This window comes from Chiloscyllium punctatum, chromosome 35 (assembly GCF_047496795.1).
Source record: "Chiloscyllium punctatum isolate Juve2018m chromosome 35, sChiPun1.3, whole genome shotgun sequence".
Classification (NCBI taxonomy): Eukaryota; Metazoa; Chordata; class Chondrichthyes; order Orectolobiformes; family Hemiscylliidae; genus Chiloscyllium; species Chiloscyllium punctatum.
In genome coordinates this window covers 47,860,482-47,885,417 of record NC_092773.1, presented here as the reverse complement: position 1 = coordinate 47,885,417, position 24,936 = coordinate 47,860,482, and positions in this window count along the sequence as shown.

Below are 24,936 nucleotides of genomic sequence, written 5' to 3'. Positions count from 1 at the left end.
TTAACCGTTCCAGCCCTTGCAGCGTTCTATGAGGACATTGTACAGATAAACCTATTTCCTTTTTTTTTCAAGTAATAGACACATCTTTATTCTGTATTGAACGCTGAATTCGACCTCTGTTAGAAACGTTTGATAGAGAGTGTGTCTTGAATTCTATTCTAAAACAGCACTCAGGTTGTACCTGACATGGGCTTGTTTGTTGAGGATCGTTTGGAGGTGGTTCAATCAATAGTGAAATCCATGTTGAAGCTGGAATGGGGACTTCCAAAGCGTTACAGATATTCGCTACAGCTAAAAGACCCTTGTCTTCAACACGAATTGGCTATAACGCTGGTGATTAATATAGACCATCAGTTGTAAAATGCATAAATCCCTTACCTGTTTTGAGTCTAACTGGATTCCAGTCCAACTGGTTTAAAAGGTGCTGCTGTTGAATGATTTTCTTGTAACGTGTGATCACACAGATCAGAACTATGACTGCTTTACCAGAACAGACTGCATGGTTAAAATATTAATTGATGTTCCCTTACCAGACTCAGCAAGCCATGTTTCTCTCCAGTTAATACAACAGTTTCCATAATTATCCCGAAAATTATAATGGCCGGATATCTTTCTATATTTCCTGGGTATAACACTGGGTTTGTGTCATTTCACCGTGTCCTCATTGAACCCTTCGTTTCAAGCTGTCATTCTGGTGAATCTCCACTGCACCCGAAAGCACATGCACTGCTAATTCCGTCCGCTTTTATGGCTTTTCCAGTTTATGATGTAAATGACATTGCAGTGCTCACATCAGATGGCAACAGTGAACAAATGTAAATTGCCTACCTCACTCCATCAGTCTCGGTCATGCAGCTTTGCACATTAAAACTCATCTCACACATTGTACATTCTCATCTCTTGGCCTCCTGTTTGTGAAATATAGTGATACGTGAAGTGATGTGTTTTGAATGTTGGACTCAGAAATTTGATCTAAACCAAATGGTCCAATATGAAGAAGGGCATTGGGCAGGGAATCCATCACTTTGGGTGTGAAATTATGTTCACAAGATGTTGGGGGACGAAATGTGCTTGAATCTATTTTCGTTCATTCATTCCTATATTGGAAAAATGATAGGTTCTAGTGTCGCAATAGCACTTGGGAAAATAGGTTTGAAAGGATGTGCAGGCTTTGCCAGGTTAAGATGCAACCTTCAGAATTGATGTAGAGTCCCAGAGTCATACAATCATACCAAATGGAAAAGGACCCGTCGTTCCCACTGTGCAATGCCAAAAATGATCCCACGCTAAATGAGTCCCACCCCCCTGCGCTTGATCAATATCCTTTCAAATATTATTTTTTGTGTATTTAACTGTAACTCCAGCACACAAAACTTCAGATGATGTCTCACCAACGTCCTCTATCTCTTCAACATATCATTTCAACTCTTATTCTCAATGGTTTGAGTAATGTGAACAAGCATGCTATAAATGCCTTCTTCGCCACAGAATCCACATGTAATGCAAATTTGGAACCATTAAATACTTGGACCTCTGGGTATACCTGTTTGGCAACTCTGCCCAATTCCCTGTGTTTAGTACCATAAGCCATGTCTTTGCTTGTTCTTTTTTTTTAACGGAATGTAATGCCATTCATTTATTCAAATTACACTCTGTCTTCCACTATTCAGCCAATCAACCCAATTGATCAAAATCTCTTTGTAATCTCTGATAACACTATTCACTGTCTACTGTACAAAACAATGTGCCATGCACAATCTTACAAAACATGTTTTCTGTATTATTATCTAAATATTCCATTATCCAAAATATTACCCAAAAAAGTCTTTCCTTCTCACCTCTCCGATTACTGACTTCAAACAGATGTGCGTGAATGGAACTGGGATGGAGAGGGTTGAGGCCGTCACGTTCCTGAAGTGACAATAACTGCCAAACTGTCCTGGTCTTCCCAGTTTGATGTGAAGTTCAAGAAAGCACAACAGCGCCTGTCCTTACTCAGATGGCTTAGAAATTTCGGCATATTTGTAAGGAACCTCATGAACTTTCATATATACACCGTCTAAAACTGCCGCGCAGGACTGTACGAAACGACACAGAGTTCTGTACACAACCATCACGGAAAACAACCTTCCACATTTGGACTCCTTTCTCACTTCTCGTTACCGTGTAAAGTCTACCAACATCAGCAAAGAGATCTCTCATCCCGGGAATGCTGTCTTGCAACCTCTTTTGTCAGGCAGAGATACAGACGCTTGAACATACGCACAAGTAACTTCAAGAACAGTTACTTCTCTGTCGTTATTCAAATAGCGAATGTACTCAATAATCATAAATCATGTTGAACGTGTTAATGTTGATTTTGAATCAATACCTCCTGTGTAATGTCATCTGTGTGTATCACTCTGTCCAAACATCCTACAATTTGTCTCTCTTTGCTTATTATGATCTGTCTGTACTGCACACAATGAAAGGTTTTCACTGTACATAATTACACATGATAATAAATCAAATCAAATTAATCACGCATATGAATGACGATAAAAAGTAGACCCAACACTGAAACATATCGATAATCACTTGTCATGGGTCTTCAGCTCGACTTCCACAATCACTCCCTGTCTCCTCGTGTTACACTAATTTTGTATCGAACTGGCAATCTAATTTCACAATCACATGTAATGTCACTTTTCGAATTAGTTGAACATGTCCAACCTTGTCAAAGGCTTTGCTACAGTCCAGGTAAACAAGTTATATTGCTATAACCTCATCACTCAACTTGGTTACTTCATCAAAAATCTCAGTCAGGTTTATGTAATACGATTTTTCTCGCGCAAACCCATTCTGACTATTCCTGATCATCCATTGCTTGTCAAAATGCACGTGAATTCTATCTTTCAGAATCATTTCTAACAACTTACCCATCACTGCATTTAGATTCACAGTCTATTGTTACTCAACGTCACCTTATATTTCTTCTGAAACGAAGGCATAATATTTACCACTCTTCAGTTACCACGCACTTCTTTATAGGTGACGCCAATATTTCTGTCAGGGGCACTGTAATTTCCTCCCTAACCTCTCACAATTTCTTAGGACATATTAGATCAAGTCTTGGAGATATATCTGTCTTATGTTTTCTGAGATATTCAGCAGTTCCTCATCTGTAATGATATCAATTTATCAACAATTATCTCATTGAGCTGTTTAGCCTCCATTTCTTCCTCCACAGTTAAACTGATGCAAATTATTCATTTAATCTCGATCCTATTTCCTGGGGTTCAACACAAAAGGATGTCTTTGAACTTTTACTGGCCCTACTGTCGCCGTAGTTGTTGGCTTGCTATGAATGTACTCGCAGAATCTCCTTCAATTCTCTGTCTATTTACCAAGAGTGTCTCGTTTCCCGTTTTTGACTCGTACAAATGCCCTTCAGTTCATTATACTGTTCAATAACTCCTTTTAAATCCACTTGTACATATGTTTTATATATATTAAAATTGGTGATCAAAACCCCAATGTATATATTCGTTTATGGTTCTCGAATCCAACCAGCCTTACCCTTTACTGTAACAGGAATGTAATGATACTGAACTCTCATTATTACACATTTGAAACCTTGACTTTTCAGACGTCCTTTTATTTGTAAACAGTCTACGCTAAATAATTTTAGGATTTCTTGTCTCATCGCGTTGAAATTTCGCTTTCTAAAACTAAAATGTGCATATTTTTGTGGAAGGCTTATCGTTTTCGATAACCATTTTAAAACAAACAGAAATAATATCACGAGATCAAATGTGTTCTACTCCCTTTGCTTTACTTAGTTGTTCTATCTTATTACCCAAAGAAGGTCAAGATTTGCTCTTTCTCTGCTACAAAATCTTGCATTTTGCGAAAGAGCTTTTCTTGCACACACTTAACAAACCGTTCAACATCCAAATGTTCAACGTGATGGTAGTCCCAAACAATGTTTGGGAAAATAAAACCAACTACGATTAGAGTCTTATTATTTTTACATATACCGGAGATTTCACCACGTGTTTGTTCTTCAATTTCCCTCTGACTGTTTGGAAGTCTATATTATAATCCATTCAATTCAATCATTTTTTCATTGTATAATTTAAAGATAAAGTCACTGTTGTGAAGTGATTAAATGCTTAAGCAGTGTCACGATCACTCTCCCAAACTCAGTCAGTGTGGTGGGAACATATAAGAAAATGACGTATCAGGACAACCACTGAATAGTTGATCCGAAGTGTCGCTCAGAGTCCGACTCAGATACGTAATTGCATTTAAGGCTTGTTTTATTCAGGACTCAGGAATTAGTCAGAACTGATTAAAGTTAGAAATGGTTACATACAAGGCACAATGTGGTGCTGGAAATCACAGCCATTCTGGCAGCATCCGAGAAGTAGGAGAAACGAATTTTCGGGTACAATCCCTTTATGAGGAAACCGAATGGAGGGCTTCCGCCCGAAATGTCGATTCTCCTGCTTCTCCGTTGCTGCCTGACAGGCTGTGCTTTTCCAGCACCACACTCTCGACTCTGATCTCCAGCATCAGCAGTCGTCACTTTCTCCTATATGCAAGTGAAGCCAAACCACCAAAGATATTGTGTGTCTTCTTGCTCCTTGTGACAACGTCAAAACTCCCATGTCTTTTGTGTTTGTTTTACTAGAATTCTCCATTCTATATTCATTAGTTGTAATTATTTGGTTTATACCTTGTCCTGTAATATAAACCCATCGAAGATCCCCAATAGCAATTTCGATAACTCCGAACGACATTTGAAAAATAAACAAACACAGGCTTTGTGAATAATGAATTACAGAATCTGATTTTGCATCGTAAACAAAAGACTTAACAATTTATTAAGTCAGCAATGTCTTTAGCTGAAAAATTCAACAAGATCAGTTGATAACGATCAATGCTTTGAAACAGAAATTTTTTTTTAGCACCCATTCACAGAGAGGACACACAATCAAACAAAGACAGTCAGGGACAAAATAAATTTTAAAAAAAATCAAGCAGTCCAGATGCTTTAATAGTGGAAACCGATCATTCAGTCCAACCACTTCATGATGTCCAGGTTGCCAAACAAAATCCGTCGTATTAGATTGCATTTGATGCTTCTCTATTCAAATATTTCCTGGTCATGTACAGACAGAAAAGTGTTTAAAATGTTGTAGTTGTACCATTATCCATTTTTTTTCCGAACAAGAACCACTCTGTGGGTGAAATCTTTGCTCCTCCTGTGTTTTTCATATCTAGTTTTGAACTCTCGCATCCAAGAAAGAAGATACTTGTTTTTCAACCTCTGACGTTCCAATGAAATACGGCCCAGCAAATCCAGACAAGCTTTTGACTCAAAACCTCCATTGGGTACCTGGTGGAGAAGATTGGAATGTATATTAGGGATTTGTTGCACTTAACAAGAGGGGAACACATGTCCTGGGCGGGAGATTTTCTCGAGCACTTTGGGTGGGTTTGAACGAGTTTAGAGTTTTCTATAGGCCTCCGAATACTTCCAGTCATGTAGAGGAAAGGATAGCAAAGATTATTCTCGATAGGAGTGAGAGAGACAAGGTAGTTGTCATGGAGGACTTCAACTTCCCAAATATTGTCTGGGAACACTGTACGACGAGTCATATAGATTGGTCAGTTTTTGTTCCATTGTGTGCAGGAGGACTTCGTGAAACAGTATGTAGACAGGCCAACAAGGGGTGAAGCCACATTAGATTTGGTACTGCGTAAAGAGCCCGGCCAGGTGTTAGACTTGGAAGTCGGTGAGCAATTTGGTGATACCACTTGACAAGAGTTACAGCGGGGGGAAAGGCAATTACGATGCGATTAGACAAGACTTTGGAAGCATAGGATGGGGAAGGAAACTGCAGGGGATGGGCACATTAGAAATGTGGAGCTTATTCAAGGAAAAACTCTTGGGTGTCCTAGATAAGTATGTACCTGTCAGGCAGGGTGGAAGCTGTAGAGCGCACGAGCCGTGGTTTGCGAAGGAAGTGGAATCTCTGGGCAAGATGAATAAGATAGCTTATGTTAGGATGAGATGTAAAGGCTCAGTTAGGGCGCTTGAGGATGACACGGTTGCCAGGAAAAACCGAAAGAGAGAGCTCAGAAGAACCAGGACGAGACATGAAAAGTCAGGCTTTCTATAAGTAGTTAAGGAATAAAAGAATGATGATAGTAAGATTAGGGCAAATCAAGGATAGTAGTGGAATAATGTGTGTGGAAGCAGAGGCGATAGGGGAAGTAGAGAGATGGAAGGACAGATTTGACAGCAGATCTTGAAAAGTTGCACATGTAACAGAGTTGTAATAGGTGATTTCAAATTCCCTAACATTGATTAAACCTTTTAATTGCAGATTGTCTTGCTAGTGCTGATTTTGTCAGGTTTTGCCTGGAATGATTCCTACACAATATGTAGATCGGACGACTAGAGAGAGACCATACTGGATTTGGTGATAGGGAACGGGCAGGACAGGTGTGAGCTCTCTCAGTGGAACAGCATTTTGGTAACAGTGAGCACAACTGCCTCACATCCGGTATAGTCATGTAGAGAGCTCCGAAAAGGCAGGATGGGAAACTAAGGAACTGGGGGAGGGAAGATTACACAGCTGTTAGACAGGAGCTGTGGAGAAGAATTGGGAACAATTGTTCCACGGGATATGCATAACAAAAATGTGGAAGCTGTTTACGGAGCTCTTGTTCCGAGCGTTGGATAGTTTTATTCCACTTAGACAGACAAGGAATGGTAATGTAAGAAACCGTGGATGGCAAGAGAAGAGGAGCTTCTCGTCAAGAGGAAGAAGGAAGATTACTTAAGTTTGAGGAAGCAAGGATCGGCCACAGCTTTAGAGGATTGAAAACCAGCGCGAAATGGACCGAGAAGAGCTCAGAGGGAGCATGCGAAAGTCTCGCCAGGAAGGTTTATGGAAAACTCAAAGAGTTCCACACTAACATGAGGAATAGATGAATGCGCAGGGAGAGGGTAGGGGCAATCATAGCTAGTGGAGGAAACTTGTGTCTGGAGTTTAACGAGTTACAGGAGGTCCTAAATGATTTTTGACTGCCTCTGTATCCAGCAGAGAGACGGACCTTGTTGATAGTGAGAACACGATCGATCTGTTTAATATTAAGAATTTGAATGTGATGAAAATTCGTGGTATCATCAAGCAAGATAATGCCCCAGAGCCAGACCAGCTGTATCGAATCTAACTACAGGAAATAAAGAACGAGATTGCTGCACCTCTCTTTGTGATCTTTGCACGCTCACTCTCCATAGGATTATTGGAAGGTAGTGAATGTTTTTTTCGCTGTTCATGAGAGTGAATAGGAATATCCCTGGGAATTGCAGACTAGTTGGTCTTACATCTGTGGTGAGCAAGGTACTGGAAATGATTCTGAATAAAAGTTAATTCGATGTGCAGCATAGAAACAGATGCATCGGTCCAACTCGTCCATGCCAACCAGATGTCCTAAATTGTATGATCTCATTTGCCAGCACTTGGTCCATATCACTCTAAATCCTTCCTCTTAATGTACTCATCTACATACCTATTAAATGTTGTAATTGTAGCAGCACCCAACACTTCGTCTGGAAGGTCATTTCACACTCGTAACCATATTTCATATATTCTCATCCAAATCCTTTTACATAAATGAAAAATGGCTGAGGATCCAACACTAAATCCAGTGTTCATCACACGCCTCCAGTTTGAAACAAAACCCTTCTCTCTTATAAAATCAAATATGTAAACGCAAAATATCAAGAACCCCTGACATTGCTTGCATCAGACACCCCCAGAACTTGCACAGCAACGAAAGAAACACTCTGCTCTTTCAAAATGAGGAGGGACCAGTATTGGACTGGGGTAGACAAAGTTAAAAATGAGACAACACTAGGTCACAATCAAAAGAATTATGAATTATGACAATTTTCAAAAAAAAACATAGTTTGATGAAAGAGATCAGCATGGCTTCGTGAGGGGAAGTGTCATGTCTCACAAGCCATTTTGAGTTCTTTGAGGTTGTGACGAGTTAGGTTGACAAAGGTCGAGTGGTGGATATGGTGTTCACGGATTTTAGTAAGGTATTTAATTAGGTCATCAGGTGTGCTCATTCAGAATGTCAAGAGGTCTGGGAAATAGGGACACAGAAATGGCGAAAAGGAGACAATAAGTGCTGGTGAATGGAAAATATTTTGCCTGGAGGTAAGTGTCAGTGGTGCCCCGAGGGATGTGTTCTTGGGCCTATAATTTTTGTAATTTTACGAAATGACTTGGATGAAGCTGTGGAATGGTGGGTTAGTAACTTTGCCGATAACGCAAAGTTCGATGGTGTTGTAGATGGTAGGTGAGAATGTTTTGCCAGAAAAGCACAAGAAGTCAGACAGCATCAAAGGATTAGGAAAATCCACGTTTCCTGATTAGATTACATTACAGTGTGGAAACAGGCTCTTCGGCCCAACAAGTCCACACCGACCCACCGAAACGCAACCCACCCCTACCACTACATTTACATTTACCCCTTACCTAACGTTACAGACAATTTAGTATGGCCAATTCACCTGACCTGCACATTTTTGGACTATGGGAGGAAACCGGAGCACCCGGAAGAAACCCACACAGACAGGGGGAGAACGTGCAAACTCCACACAGTCAGTTGCCTGAGGCGGGAATTGAACCCAGGTCTCTGGCGCTATGAGGCAGCAGTGCAAGCGACTGTGCTACCGTGTTGCCCATGCAAGGGCTCCGGCAAGAAATGTCAATTTTCCTACACCTCAGATGCTGCTTGACCTACTGGGCTTTTCCAGCATCACACTTTCAACTCTGATCTCCAGCATCTGCCTTCTCTCCGGTGTTGTGGATAGTGTCGAGGGCTGCTACAGGCGATAACAAAGCATTAACAGGATGCAGAGCTGGGCTGAGAAAAGGCGTAGAGAGTTCAACCTGGATAAATGGGAAGTGATTAATTTTGGAAAGACAGATTTGACTGCTACATACTGGGTATAATGTGGGACTATTGTCAATGTGATAAAACAACGGGATATTGGGGTCCATGAACATAGATCCCTTCAAGTTGCCATCCACTTTGATAGGGTTGTTCGCAAGGCATATTGTGTTTTGGCATTCATTAACAGGGGTATTGATTTTAAATGCAGCGGGGTTTTGCTGCCGTTTTGTAAAACCCAGGTTTGACAACACTTGGTATATTCTATCCAGTTGTGGGTGCAGAGGAAATTTACCAGGATGCTGCCTAAATTGAAGTGCTTGTCTTATGAAGAGGGGTGAGAGAGCTCGGGCTTTTCACACTGTCGAGGAGAAGGAAGACTGGTGACTTGGTTGAGTAATACAAAGTGATGAGCGCATAGGTAGAGTAGATAGTCAGAAGATTTTTCCCAGTTCAAAATGGCTGTCACGAGGGTCCATAATTTAAAGTTGTTTGGACGAAGGTACAGTGGAAATGTCAAAAGTTGATTCTTTATGCAGAGAATGGTGAGAGCGTGGAATGCACTGCCGCTAGTGGTGGTAGAGTAAGCGACTTGGAGACATTTAAGCGATTGCTGGAAAAGTACAATAACGGCAAGAAATTATATGTGTGTTGGTTAGATTGATCTTAGATTGAGATAATTACTCTGCACAGCTTCATGGGCCGACTGGTCTGTACGGTACTGCTCTGTGTTCTATTCCTAGCGATAGTCTGGTCAAAACTTTCTGAACGGTCTCCAAGTTAATAACACCCTCCCTGTAGCAGTGCGACGATAACTGCAAACAGTAGACAGAAAAGGTCTCAGCAACGTCCATTCAAGCATTAACGATATGTCCCAATTCCTATACTCAATGTTCTGAACAATGAAAGCTAGTGTGCTAAACGGCTTCTTAACTAGTCTATCTACATGTGAAAGCAAACTCAACGAATTATTTACCTTACCACCTCGGTCTGTCTATTCTGCGTTAGTACTCAGTGCCCTATTATCTTTTGTATACGTCCTGTCATTGGTTGTTTTAGTTCACCACAATTCCTTGCATTAATCTAAATTACACACCATCTGACATTCCTTAACCCTGTGAATTAATTGAAAAACATTTGCATGCAACCTTGGATAACATTATTCACTGTCTACGACGCCACCCATTTAGGTGTCATCCACAAACTTACAAACCATGCCTTTGAATATCTCATTCTGATCGTTTATATAAATTTGAAACAAACGTTGGCCTATCGAAGATCCCTATTTAACACCAATATTCGCTGACCCCGCAAGTCCGAAAAAAACCAATATTCCACCACAACTCTCTGTTGACACATATCAAGTCAATGTTGTGTCCATTTGGTAAGCTCACCCTGAATCCGATTTCACCTAACTTTATAAATTAGTCTATAAAGTGGAACTGTGTTAAGGTTTTGTTAAAGCTCATACAGGCAATATCTACCTTTCTCCCCACAGGAATTATTTTTACTTCCACAAAAGACTCAATCCAGATCGTTAGATAAGATTTCTCTGGCAGAAAACATGCAGAATAAACCCTAGTTCGCCCTAGCCCACTCAAATTCATGCAAATTCTATATTTTCGAAACAAGTCATCCACCACTGATGTCAGGCTTACTGCAGGAGCCAGTCTTCTCCTTGCAGCCTTTGTTAAATTAAGGCATAAAAGTAGCTGTCCTTCGTTTCCTTATATCATCGTTTGTATAAAATGATACAAATTTTTCGACTAGGGTCAGCGTAATTTACTTTAATCATGCTTCGCACAAGTTTCTTGAATACAGTTGATCATGTGGTGAACATTTGTCCACCTTTCTGTTTTCTAAAACCACCAGTATTCCCTCTTCTATAATTTAACTATTTTCATAACATCGGCATTCTCTTTCCTGATTCGTCTCGCCTCCAATTGCTTCTCCACTTTAAAAGCAGATGCTACATCTTCATTCAGTCTCTCTCCCATCACCGGAGGTTCAACACTTGGACGACCACCTTGAACTTTCAGGGTCCCTATTTCGTCACTAGTTGCTGTTTTGCTGTTAATGTAATCGTAGAATCTGTTGCAGTACACTTAACCTTATCTGACAAGGCGATCTCATATCCAGTTTTCCCTCCTTATTTCCATCTTAAGACGTTATCTACATTATTTATACGAAACAACAGATTCATTTGTGCTCAGCAGTTCATATCTAATGCATGATTCTTTCTTATGATTGACTAGGAACTCAATATGGTTACTCATTTAACAGCCTTTACTTTTACTCCAACAGGAACATAATTCCTCTCATTGTCACACATCTGGAAATCTCTCACTTGTTACTTCAATGTTTATCATAATGCTTTATTTCACAAGTCAGGATGTGGAGCCCTTTTCTGTGGAAGCAGCCATTGGAATTTTCAGAATTCGGTCAGGTATGTAGTGCCAGAAGAACAAAAGCGGGAGATCAATGAAATGCCATTATGCCCCTCGAGCGAAATTGGCATTCGAATCGAGTCATGGCTGATGTGAATTGCCTCATATAAATATAGAGCCCTATCAGAATGACAACTTTATTTGTTTGCTTCGGATATTCATTATCCGCAGTCCTTCACTTCAGTAGAGTTGTATTCATTGGAGTTCAGACGAATGCTGTCTGGGTAATCATACAGAAACCTTTAAATTCTGACTAGGCAAATTAAATAAGGAAGCATATTTCTCATCTGTAATTGTTCCAGAAAAAGGGGTCACTGTTCTGAGAATACAATCATGGGATTTCACATTGAGTTGAAAAAAAGGATTCCACCAAGAGACTCTTAGTTTCATGGAATTCTCCACCACAGGCAACTGTTCAGGCAAAACTATTGAATACAGTGAGTTGGGAGATAGACATGGCTCTGAGGAATGAAGACAATTAAATGGGAAGGGAGAAAGAATGTTCTAATTTTAATGATAATTCATGGTCATCTCAGATGATGGAATAGCCTCTTCCTTCTTGTAGCGTCTGTATTTACATGTGAAAATCGTGTTGTAACAGAATTCATTGCCTCCTTCACATGAATTTAGATTGTAAAGCTCCAGAGCATCGGCATATTAAAGTTAGCCAATCGGAAAATTGACAATTACTCCCAAATGTCTGTTTTATGTTACGTTCCTGTTTTTTGTTATGAATCCGAGTCAAGGTGACGTATTTGCTATAAAACCCTAGTGGGTTTATTTTCTGCAGTAACTTTTGCTTGTACCTGATCAATCGAGTCCACTGTGGCATGTGACGTTGTCGATGGTGTCTACTGAATATACCTCAAGTTATCTCTACTTTAGAAAGTGCATTGATTTTTTTCCTCGTTGCATTTTGAGTTACAAATCACCAGCTCCCATCAAGTCAGCAATTTCTGCTAACATTATCCAAAGGCTTAGCTGTTTCTTGTTGTATGATTGCCTCTTTTCCTATCGATGCTATTATGCTCGAGATTTACCAAATAGTTCGTGCCTTTTCAAAATCGCTGGAGTTTGCTAAAAGGTTGAACATTCTGCGGGTAGCCATTGTGAGCAAGCAGACTTTCAAACGAATTGCGATTTTACTGATGGAGTCTTCTCCACCATATATTGCTATACAACGTTCCAGAGAGAGCAACACACACAAGGCACGGCAAAGCCCTATTCCCTTAAAATTACACATTATTCCTTCCCAATATTAATCCATACATCCTATACTCCAAGATCATATTTGAGCATGTCTCAATTTTCTCTTTGCCAAATCCGCTGATCTCTCTCCATCATTATGAACCATTCCAACAGACGGAATAACGTTTTTTCTCTCTTCCCCATCGATGATACTCGAAGTTTGAAGTTTAACATATGACCAAGAAGCAGTAACAAGCTATTTGGTACCTCGCGGGTGCTGCGCCATTTATTCTGTTTATGGTTGATCTGATTATAACCTCAAAAATGCACTTTCCTCTCCCTCTGATAAAGAGGAATGTGTATTTTTGAGGTTATAATCAGATTCCTTGACGCAAATTCCTTGACGCAACATGCCGATTATGAAAGCTCATCTCAGCCTACCCATTCAGAGAGAAACAGTTCCATATTTTGTTTGCTTAACATTTGTGACCAATAACCCGAGGATCATCTTGCCCTCATTCCCGTATGCAATGCAAAGTAAATACAGAGTAATCTATTCCTGTACGGAAGAGGAGCGAAAGAAGTAGTAGCATCCACCATTGTTCATCCTTTAAGAACCTTGTTTGTGGCCATCGTGCAAGATTATTGGCCATGATTGATGTGTTATTGTGCCAAACTGACGTCATTCATCCAGCAAGTAGTAAAAGCAAACCCATTTTAAGAAAGAGAAAGGCCTCAATTCGGTATCAGCTTGTACTAAGAGTGGAAAAGTGTCAGTCACTGTGAGTTGGAACAGCATCATAAGACTTCAGAAATACAAAAGGAGCCCATTCGGCCCATTGTATCTGTTTCACACATCCTCACTGTCCTTTTCGTATTCCTTTGCCTTATTAAACACCCCCTCCGCCTGGCCCAAAATTAACAATGACCCCCTTGAATACTTTAACTGAACGTGTATTTCCAGGAAGTGCTTTGACTCTAACTACACGTTGTGTTTCTTTCTTTCTCGTGCCACCCATGCTTCGTTTGCATGTAGTTCAAGTATAAAATCACCGTTTCTTTGTTTTTTTTTGACTGGAAATACCTTCGCCCGACTTATTCTGTTTGGTCACCAATGATTTCGCAGACCTTTATCAGATCTCCCTCTCAGCCTACTTGTTGCCAAGTTAAACAGTCTCAAATTCTTCAGGCTGTCCTGATCATTGAAGCTCCTCACTCTGAAAACCATTCTTGCTCGTAGCTTCTGCATATTGTCTCCAATGTATCTGCCTAAACTACCTTCGGGAAATAATCAGAGGTTGAGGTTTGGCTGTGCCAACTGCCGAGTAAACCACTGTGATAATCACAATTTCTGGTATGAACCCCTGTGTGAATTTGAGGGTTTTGAGGAACACAGTCAATGTGTGAGAGTAAGGAGCAATCACCAAAAGGACTTCCATGAAAATTTAGCATTTGAAATGTTTCAGGAAGTCTCTGACAAGAGCAGGGTCGTGATTTGGAAGGAAGGTTCAAACCTGTTTAAAAATTGACGCTCTAGGTTCCTACATATTCAAAGCTTAATGTGATTTCCATACCTGATTTTTTTTTATTATCACAACAGTAATGTGACTTTTGCGTGTCCTATGTATTTTTGTATGCAAGTCCACACAATTCATTTGATGCATTCCAGAAATGAATTGAGATTCTTCCAAAACTTTGTTCAAGTGCATATTATATTTGAATCAAGTTCAATCTGACGTCAAATAAAACCGAACTGCTGTGTGTGCTGGAAATTCGACACAAATGCAGGAAGATCAGTTTGCATGGCAGCATTCTTGTAGGAGAAACAAGAATTTTGTTTCAAATCAGACATGACTGTATTTCAGATCTTTATTTTAGACGGTAGCAAGAAATATCTGGTGATCCTGAAACCTTCAAGAGGTAGTGCCCTAACAGAACTCTGGAAGCACAATTGACCACATGTGCTGCAGAAGCACATTCCAAAGAAAATAATTTTACTCAAATAAAAATCTGGCATTTACTCAATAACATCGAAAATTTCTCGATTGTGTCCTGTTCACAATATCCTTTCCAGAAAAGAAAATGACAGTCTGAATATAAACTGAATAATCACTGCCTTTATGAGTCGTCAAGGAATGTGCAGATAAATTGTATTTTAATTACAGTCAGCTCGTGACATGAAATATATTGGCTTGTATCATATTTCGGGAATAAGATAGGCTCATAATATTATTGCAGTTTTTCGAATGGATTCATTTTACATCATTCAAGAGATCGACTTTCAATGTAATTAGTGAGACATGCATGTTAAACGAAGGGTGTGGGTGGAGTTTCTCATCGCATGGAGGAATTGCATAACTTGAATGTTTTATCTTCTATGATCCTATAGGTCATGTCCCAACAGTAATTAATAAGATGTTTCTTGCTCTTGCCCATCCCACATTCAATTTTAACACTGCGTTCTTCATAAAGGCTCGCTCTTTCATCATGAAAAAAAAATGCGGGTCCCTTTCATTGTTTCTCCTTTGGACACCTTGCCAGACAGTTTAGTAACATTAACGAGTTATTATCTGAGTATTGGATGCATCACGTTTGCTGATAATGCATTACATTCCATTATCAACACTGTGGATACAGACATAATTTTTACACTGTTCTTAACGTGCAAATGGGACTAACTTCATCGGGATATTTGGAAAAGCACAGAAAAATTCGAAATTTACTTAGCTTGCAATGTACTTGTTGTAAACTAGGTCAGATAATTCCCTGGAACATTTCCCCCAGCATTATATTTCAGTTGTGTGATTATAACTATGCAGCGTGTGATCATGGCCTATTTAAATTTATGGCGAGATTAACTGCTAAACAATATATGTTCTACCATAACCTTGCTGTTGTGATGCTTTGTAAACTTCGCGGGAGATATTTTAATGCAACATTCAGTCAATTGCATTTGTAACCATTCTTGCAAACTGAGAACCCCTGACAATCCCATACATAATTGTCACTTTGTAATTGACTGGCAAATGCGACTGGGGGTTTCTGGTTCAATTGAAATTGTTCAAGAGGACAGCATATAAATTAGAACCATGAGGGGATAGGAAACCTTTGCTTTACTTCGAGCATGGAGCATTGAAAATATGTTAAGTTGAAACATGGTTACGTCTGTTATGTAGGAGCATAAGTCGGCCATTCCACCCACTGAAGGAGTTTTAAGGATCTGAAACAGTCGTAAGATCCTGAAGGTGGCTATTGTTCTAAAATATCATGAGGCATGTGGAAGCTTTGTGGGAACACGAATGTTGAGGTCTCTTACAAACGTTAGCATTCAGAGTTTGGGAGGTTTTTCACAATGGTGTCATCGTTTGTTCAGTCAACAGATGAAGCGGCCATAAAGTAATCTATGTGGTTGGAGTTTTAGAGGTCATTCAAAAGACTAGTCCATAATACGGGGTGGGGCAGTTAGCTCAAAAGCATGGGCTGCTCCTTCTGGTCTATGTGAGAAGTACCTGTGAACAGGTGCTTGGGATACAGCACACGCGCATTATGTATGTCCAGTTCTGGTCCCTTCTAAGTGCAGGGATTCGGAAGGGGAGCGGGTAAGACATACATGAGACTTAGGGAATCATGGGTAAAACAGGCGTTGGAAGAATTCAAGAGCAGCGAGGGAAATGGCAGAACGAGTTGACTGGAAGGAACCCCGCCCCTTTGACAAACGCCATGGAATCAGGTGCACTATTTTGGTTCCTTTTGGAGGGCCGCTGAGCACTCGGGGTAGGGGGAGCAGCACTGGCCCGTAAAGATCCGCCTCGTCGTTCTGCTGCACAGTAGAAAGGGCAAGAAAGCCTGTGTAAATGGTGATCCAAATGTATGGTCAGCAGATAGATGTTTCCAAGATTAAAAATAGGACCCCAGTAGCTTTTAAGGTCTCTCTTGTGCTTGGGAGAGGGGAAATGTGGGCAAGGTGAGAACAGCCAGTGGTCAGGGGGCATATTGATGTCAAGGTGTGTACAAAATCAGAGACGATTCCCTAAATAAGAAGATTGCATGTTGGGGAGTTCAATCAACAGTTGCCTCCCAAAGGGATTGATCTCAAATTAACTGTGACGGTTTCCTGCCCAATTCACAAAAAAATGCGTACTTCGTAATTCCCTCAAGTGAACCTGCTTTCCCGACATTTCCAGGCCTTAAACTTCACAATATAATGATACGCCAGGTGACAAAATTTACCCTTGCATCGACATCCGTTACAAATCATTATAAATCGATTTGTCTCATCCCTGATTCGTTTACAAGAGATGAGGACAGTGTTTTCCTGGCTATTCTGTGCTGAGACGTCATGGAGTTGGTCAACTCCATGTAATCTCCTCTTGCCACCCTCTCTCCCCCAAGATAAGCAATACTTCCTCTCCTGTACTTTCTCTCCAATACCATTCAAAAAACTCAGTGCCCAAAATTGCACACAGGATTCCCAGAAGATTGAATTGTTGTGGATGGTTAAGGATTGGCAAAAATCTTTGTTCATAACCAATGTTAATTGCAAATGTCACAACGGCAGTGATTGTGATGTGTGAGCGATTAATCACAAACTCCAAATGCATGCAAATGAAATTAATTACAACATACAACACTCAGTTAGACCAAAATTATTTGTGCTGGTCCTCAATGATAATTCGAAACAAATATTTCAGCTATGTTTGACTTGCTTCAATGCCGTAGTGAAATATTGCATGAGGAATACTTTTTTTTTAATTTGCGGGATTTCTATTAGATACAGTTTTCTGAAAGTGAAGGGAAAGGTCAAAATGTAGATAAGTTACAATAATTGATGAACTAATTTGCGAGTGGTAAACCTTGTGTTAAACCCTGTGATGTTCAGAATGCTGAAAAGCTGAAAAGACGGGGCTGGGGGTGTCGACATTTCTGAGCAATGAGCAGGTTAAATGACGCAAAGAGATGGAAATGGGACGTTACCGTCTGGTTCACAGCCAGACCCTTGCTCACGTACATCTGTGGTATTAATGCCATTGGGCAGTTTCCGCTAAGGGTTTTCCATTTAGTCAAAAGTTTTATCAAGTCTACCACTGGTGTGGATACGCGGGAATCACGTTGATCAGTTGAGATGATGCAAACGTTTCCCCCAGAGCGATTGTTGATGTGAATGCAGTGACACAGGAAAGATGGCTGAGGAGGTCGGTGGGATCGTAGGTTCAGCCAATTAATATTTAGATCCTCGACATCGTGAAGAATTACCAACACAGGTTCGAATTTGAAGAGCAGGGAAGGGAGCAGAGTTTGGCAAGGAATGGACAGAGAGAGAGAGAGTGACGGAAGTCGTGAACGTTGGCGAGGTCGACGATTTGCGCTAATCTTCTTGGGACCCGAGTGTCAGAGTTGGAAGGCACAGTCAAACAGTTGGAAACAGTTGGAACAGTTGGCTGGTAGAATTATTCGTAAGGCATAGCCCAGAGCTAGGGCAGGTCTCATGGCATGGGCAACAAAAGTCATTTCGGAAACAGATTGGACGATTCTAGGTTGGCGCTGGATGATCACAGGGTGTGACTCAAAGAGATATAATGGCAAGGGGAATTGTGAGAGAGTCCAGAGTGCCGTGCGGTTTTGGGCAGACACAGAGGTCATACTGAGAAGGTATAAGGTGATGTAAGATATGTTAAAAATGATGGTAGGACAAGACTAATGATGGTGAAGACACAATAACCCACTTCAAAGGTCATGAACACCATGTTGAGTGATATTGTCAAATATGCTGGTATGATTACCGTAGTAGCCAATAGCCAATGGGGTTCCATTGACGTAAGACACTAAGCAAAATGGAAGAGCTAAATGCGGACGGCTCGTTTGATGATGTTGTGCGAGATGTTTGGCACTGGTGATAACGGAAGACAAAGGCTCATGCAGATGTCAGAGACGTGGGACCACTGATACGGAGTGTGTCTGGGAAAATTAACAAACAGTGAAATTCAAAACTGGTCTTGAATGAACTATTGGGTGAATTTCACAGCACAGAATCAGAGAAGCTGATCGTTGTTTTAAGTGTGGCCTACAGAGAATCTGCAGTAGTGAGTAGTGTAGGTTCTTTCTTGATTATGTTTTTGGAGATGTATCTCTTGATTAAACTTAAAATATAAACCATAACTATGAATTTAACGTGGAGCAGTGTTTGTAGAGGAATAAGACGGTGTTAATTTCTGGGTCTGTAGATCCTAAAGGAGGGAAAATGACCTTTAATACAGTGATATGTACTTCTTGTCAGATCTGGGAATTTAAATGGAGTTTAAGGGTTACTGCAGATTACGTCTGCCATTCATGCTGTTGGTTGCGATTCTGAGCAGATCGAATGGATCATTTGGAGAGACAGTTAGAAGCAATGAAGAATTTATAACAGCAACAGTATGTGATGGATGAATGGTGTAAATTCTCAGTTACAATCACATAGATAGGTTAACTCCAAGAAAGGTAAAAGAGGTAGGCAGCTAGTAGAGGATTCTTTTGGGGATATACCCATTTCAAACAGTTTTGCCATTTTGGAAAACGTAAGGGGTAATGCATTATCACGGGAACATAGCACGAGCAGCCAAGTTTCTGATATTGAGACTGGCTCGAATGCAGCGAGGGATACATTGGTTCCAAGATATTAATTGTGTTAAGGGATTCTGTAGTCCGAGGGACAGACAAACGTCTCTGCAACCAGCAGCGAAAAAGTTAAATGATGTGTTGCTTCCCTGGTGCCAGGATCAAGGATGTCTCAAAGAGGGTGCAGAATGTTTTCACGGGGGACAGCGGCCAGCAAGAGATCATTTTTCCATATTGGAACCAAAAACATAGGAAGGGAAAAGGTCGAGATTCTGAAGGGAGATTACAGAGAGTAAGGCAGAAATTTCAAAAGGAGGTTCTCCAGAGTAGTTATATCTGGAATACTGCCAGTGATACGAGCTAGTGAGAGCAGGAATAGGATGATAGAAGAGATGAATGCATGGCTGAGGAGCTGGTGTATGGGAGAAGGATTCACATTTTTGGGTCATTGGAATCTCTTTTGGTGTACACGTGACCTGTAGAAGAAGGACGGTTTGAATTTAAATTGGAAGTGGTCTGATATACTGGCAAGGAGATTCGCTCGAGCTGCTCGGGAGGATCTAAACTATTAAGGTGGAGGGTGGGGCCCAGGGAGATAGTGAGGAAAGAGATCACTCTGAGACTGGTACTGTTGAGATTATAAGAGAGTCAAACCGTCAGGGCAGGCAGGGACAAGGTAGAACTAATAAATTAAACTGCAATTATTTCAATGCAAGGGGCCTAACAGGGAAGGCAGATGAACTCAGGGCATGGTTAGGAACATGGGAGTGGGATATCATAGCACTTACAGAAGCATGGCTTAGGGCTGGGCAGGACTGGCAGCTTAATGTTCCAGGATACAAATGCTACAGGAAGGATAGAAAGATAAGCAAGAGAGGAGGCGGTGGTGGCATTTTTCATAAGGGATAGCATTACAGCTGTGCTGAGGGAGGATATCCACGAACATACATCCAGTTAAGTGTTTTTGTGTGAGACTGAGGAATAAGAAATGGATGATAACCTATTGGGATTGTATTATAGTACCCACAAATAGTCAGAGGGAAATTGAGAAACAAACTTGTAAGGAGATCTCAGCTATCTGTAAAAATACTAGGGTGGTTATGGTAGGGGATTTTAACTTTCCAAACATAGACTGGGACTGCCATAGTATTAAGGGTTTAGATGGAGAGATATTTTTTTAAGTGTGTGCAAGACAATTTTTTCAGATTCAGTATGTGGATGTACCTACTAGAGAAGGTGCAAAACTTGACCTACACTTGGGAAATAAGACAGGGCTTGGCTGAGGTATCGGTGGGGGAGAACTTTGGGGCCAGCGATCATAATTCTGTTCTATTTAAAATAATGATGGCAAAAATAGACTAGATCTAAAAGTTGAAGTTCTAAATTGGAAAAAGTCCAATTTTGATGGTATTAGGCAAGAACTTTCAAAAGCTGATTGGCGACAGATGTTTGCAGGTAAAGGGACGTCTGGCAAATGGGAAGCCTTCAACAATGAGATAACGAGAATCAAGAGAAAGTATATTCCAGTTCGAGTGAAAGGAAAGGCTGGTAGTTATAGGGAATGCTGGATGACTTAAAGAAATTGAGGGTTTGCTCAAGAAAAAGCAGGAAACATATATAAAGTATAGACAGGATAGATCGAATGAATGCTTGGCAGATTATTAAGCCAGTTGGAGTATACTTAAGAGGAAAATCAGGAGAGCAAAAAGGGGACATGAGATGGATTTAGCAAATAAAATTAAAGAGAATACAAATTTTTTTTACAAATACGTTAAGGACAAAAGGGTAACTAGGTAGAGATGAGGGCCCCTCAAAGAACAGCAAGGCGGACTTTGTGTGGATCCGCAGAAAATAGGGGAGACATTAAATGAGAATTTTCCATAAGTATTTACTGTGCAAAAGGATAAGGAAGATATAGATTGTAGGGGAATAGATGGTGACATCTTGCAAAATGTTCATATTACAGAGGAGGAATTGCTGGATGTCTTGAAATGGGTAAAGGCGGATACAATAGAGAGGTATGGCATTGAGGGTGAGTTGGAGGTTTGGATTAGGAATTGGTTGGCTGGAAGAAGACAGAGGGTAGTAGTTGATGGTAAAGGTTCATCTTGGAGTGCCGTTAGGAGCGGTGTTCCGCAAGGATCTGTTTTGGGACCATTGCTGTTTGTTATTTTTATAAATGACCTGGAGGAGGGGTTAGAAGGTTGGGTGAGCAAATTTGCGGATGATACAAAAGTCGGTGGAGTTGTTGACAGTGAGGAAGGATGTGGCAGGTTACAGCGGGTGATAGATAATCTGCAGAGCTGGGCAGAAAGGTTGCAAATGGATTTCAATGCAGCTCCGTGTGAGGTGATTCACTTTAGTAAGAGTAACAAAAAGATGGGGTACTGGTCAAATGGTCGGATACTTAGTAGTGTGGATGAGCAGAGGGATCTTGGTGTCCATGTACACAGATCTTTGAATGTTGCCACCCAGGTAAATAGTGCGGTGAAGAAGGCATATGGCGTACTGGCTTTTATTGGTAGAGGAATTGAGTTCCGGAGTCCTGAGGTCATGTTGCAGTTGTATAAGACTCTGGTGCGGAGGCATCTGGAGCATTGTGTGCAGTTTTGGTCGCCATACTATAGGAAGGATGTGGAGGCATTGGAACGGGTGCAGAGGAGGTTTACCAGGATGTTGCCTGGTATGGTAGAAAGATCGTATGAGGAAAAGCTGAGACACTTGGTGTTGTTTTCATTGTAGAAAAGATGGTTTGGGGTGACTTGATTGAGGTGTACAAGATGATTAGGGGTTTAGATAGGGTTGACCGTGAGAACCTTTTTCCACGTATGGAGTCAGCTATTATAAGGGGGCATAGCTTTAAATTAAGGGTGGTAGGTATAGGACAGATGTTAGGGGTAGTTTCTTTACTCAGCGAGTCGTGAGTTCATGGAATGCCCTGCCAGTAGCAGTGGTGGACTCTCCCTCTTTATGGGCATTTAAACGGGCATTGAATAGGCATATGGAGGATAGTGGGCTAGTGTAGATTAAGTGGACTTGGATCGGCGCCACATCGAGGGCCAAAGGCCTGTACTGCGCTGTATTCTTCCATGTTCTATGTTCTATGTTCTATAAAAATTCAACACCGGATCAGATGTAGAGTAGAACTCTGTGGGAAGCTAGAGAAGTGATTGCTTTGCCTCTTCCTGAGATATTCGTATCATCAATAGTCACAGGTGTGGCGCCAGAAGACTGGGGGTTGGTTACCATATTGCCACTGTTTAAGAATGGTGGTAAGGACAAGACAGGGAACAATAGACCATTGAGCCTGACGTCAGTGGTTGGCAAGTTGTTGGAGAGAATCATAAGGGACAGGATGTACATGTATGTGAAAATACAAAGACTGATTAGGGATAGTCAACATGGATATGTGCGTGGGAAATTATGTCTCACAAACTTGATTGAGTTATGTTTAGGAAGCAACGAAGAGAATTGTGGAGGGCAGAGCAGTAGATGCAATTTATATGGATTCAGTAAGGCTTTCGACAAGGTTCCCCATGGGAGACTGATTAACAAGAATAGATCTCACGGAATACAGGGACAACTAGCCATTTGGGTACAGAACTGGCTTAAAGGTAGAAGACAAAGGGTGGTGGTGGAGGGTTGTTTTCCAGACTGCAGGCCTGTGACAAGTACAGTGCCACAAGGATCGGTGCTGTGTACTCTACATAAATGATTTGGATGCGAACATAAGAAGTACAGTTAGTAAGTTTACAGATGACACCAAAATTGGAAGTGTCATGGACAGCGAAGAACTTTACATAACATTGCAACAGGATGTTGACCCAATGGGCCAATCGGCTGAGAAGTGGCCGATGGAGTTTAATTCAGATAAATGCGAGGTGCTGCATTTTGGAAAAGGAAATTTTAGCAGACTTATACACTTAATGGTAATGTCCTAGGGAGTGTTGCTGAACAAACAGACGTTGGAGTGCAGGTTCACATCTCATTGAATGTGGAGTCGCAATAGATAGGATAGTGAAGAAAGCGTTTAGTATGTTTTCCTTTATTGGTCAGAGTATTGAGTACAGGAGTTATGAGGTCATGTTGCGGCTGTACATGACATTGATTAGGCTAATGTTGGAATATTGCGTGCAATTCTGGTCTCCTTCCTGTCGGAAAGATGTTGTGATACTTGAAATGGTTCAGCGAAGGTTTACAAGATGTTGCCAGGGTTAGAGGATTTGAGCTATAGGGAGAGGCGGGACTGGCTGGGTCTGTTTTCCCTGGAGCGTCGGAGGCTGAGGGGTGACCTTATAGATGTTTACAAAATTATGAGGGGCATGGATAGCTTAAATAGGCAAAGTCTTTTCCCTGGTGTGGGGCGTCCAGAACTAGAGGGCATGGGCTGAGGGTGAGATGGGAAAGATATAAAAAACCTAAGGGGCAACATTTTCACACAGAGGGTCATACGTGTATGGAAAGAGCTGCCAGAGGAAGTGGTGGAGGCTGGCACAACTGTTCACATTTCGGATGCATTTGGATGTGTATTTGAATAGGAATGGCTTGGAGGGATATTGTCTGGATGCTGGCAGGTGGTTGTATCTTGGTTTAGGATATCTGGTCGGCATGGACGGGTTGGACCGGAGGGTCTATTTACTGCTGTACATCTCTATGACTCTATGATATCAAGGGAATGGATGCAGAGATATACCAATGTGGCACTTGGTGTAGGTTGGTTACCACACTGCTCAGTGGCGGTGTCGACAACAATGTCCCATAAATGTCACATTTCTTCGGCTACAGTGTGTGTGGTTATCACCAGTGCCCTCTTACTTTGCGCTAATTATCTGTCTTTTCACCAGTCCACCTGGGAGAGAAAGCAGTCATTTGGAGGAAGGGGCAATTGAACTTCAGGTGTTATATTTTTCTCGGTTTCTGAGCGCCAGTTATCACTGACGGAAAATGTGCTGCAATGCAGAGTGCCTTGGATTTCCATGTGCTTGAATCACAAAAGAGTTATTTACAGTTGCAGCAGATAATTTGAAAACAAAATGGAATATTGCTGTTTATTGTCAGAGTGAAGGAGTTTAAAAATACTGACGTTGTGTTGCAGCTGTATAGGGTGCTGATTAGGCTGCACTTGGAGCACTGTGTACAGTTTTGGTCCCTTTACTTGAAAAATTATGCAATGGCCCTGGACGAGGCGTGGAGGAGGTTCACTCAGTTGATTCTGGATTGAAGAGGGTAAGCGAATGAGGACAGACTGAATAGCTGAGACGATACTCATTACAATTGATGAGTATGGAACAGGCCTTACAGTAACTTGTAACGTTATGAAGGCAATAGTTCAGAAAGAAACAGGAGGTCAAAGTAAAAGTCTGTGACATAACATCAAAATGTGGTGAAGCAGATTAGGACTGAGTGGAAGAAGAGCTTCTTTACACAAAGGGATGTTAATCTGTGAAATTACCTGCCAAATGAAGTAATTGAGGCGATTAGCTTGGATGATTTTAAGGCAAAGTTCCTTCGATATTTGAACATTGAAAAATTTAAGACTTATGGTGTCTGAGCGGGCAATTGGAGCTGAGCCTCCGATAAATCAGCCACGATCTGATTGAATATGAAGCTTGGCTGGAGAGGCCAGATGGCCGACTTCTGCCTCTGTTTCTTTCGTACATGTGTAATAACTTGGTTTTCCATCAATTGGGCGTTAAGATCAAGCATTTCCCCTCATTCAATCTCTTGTCAATTTAATGAGGAA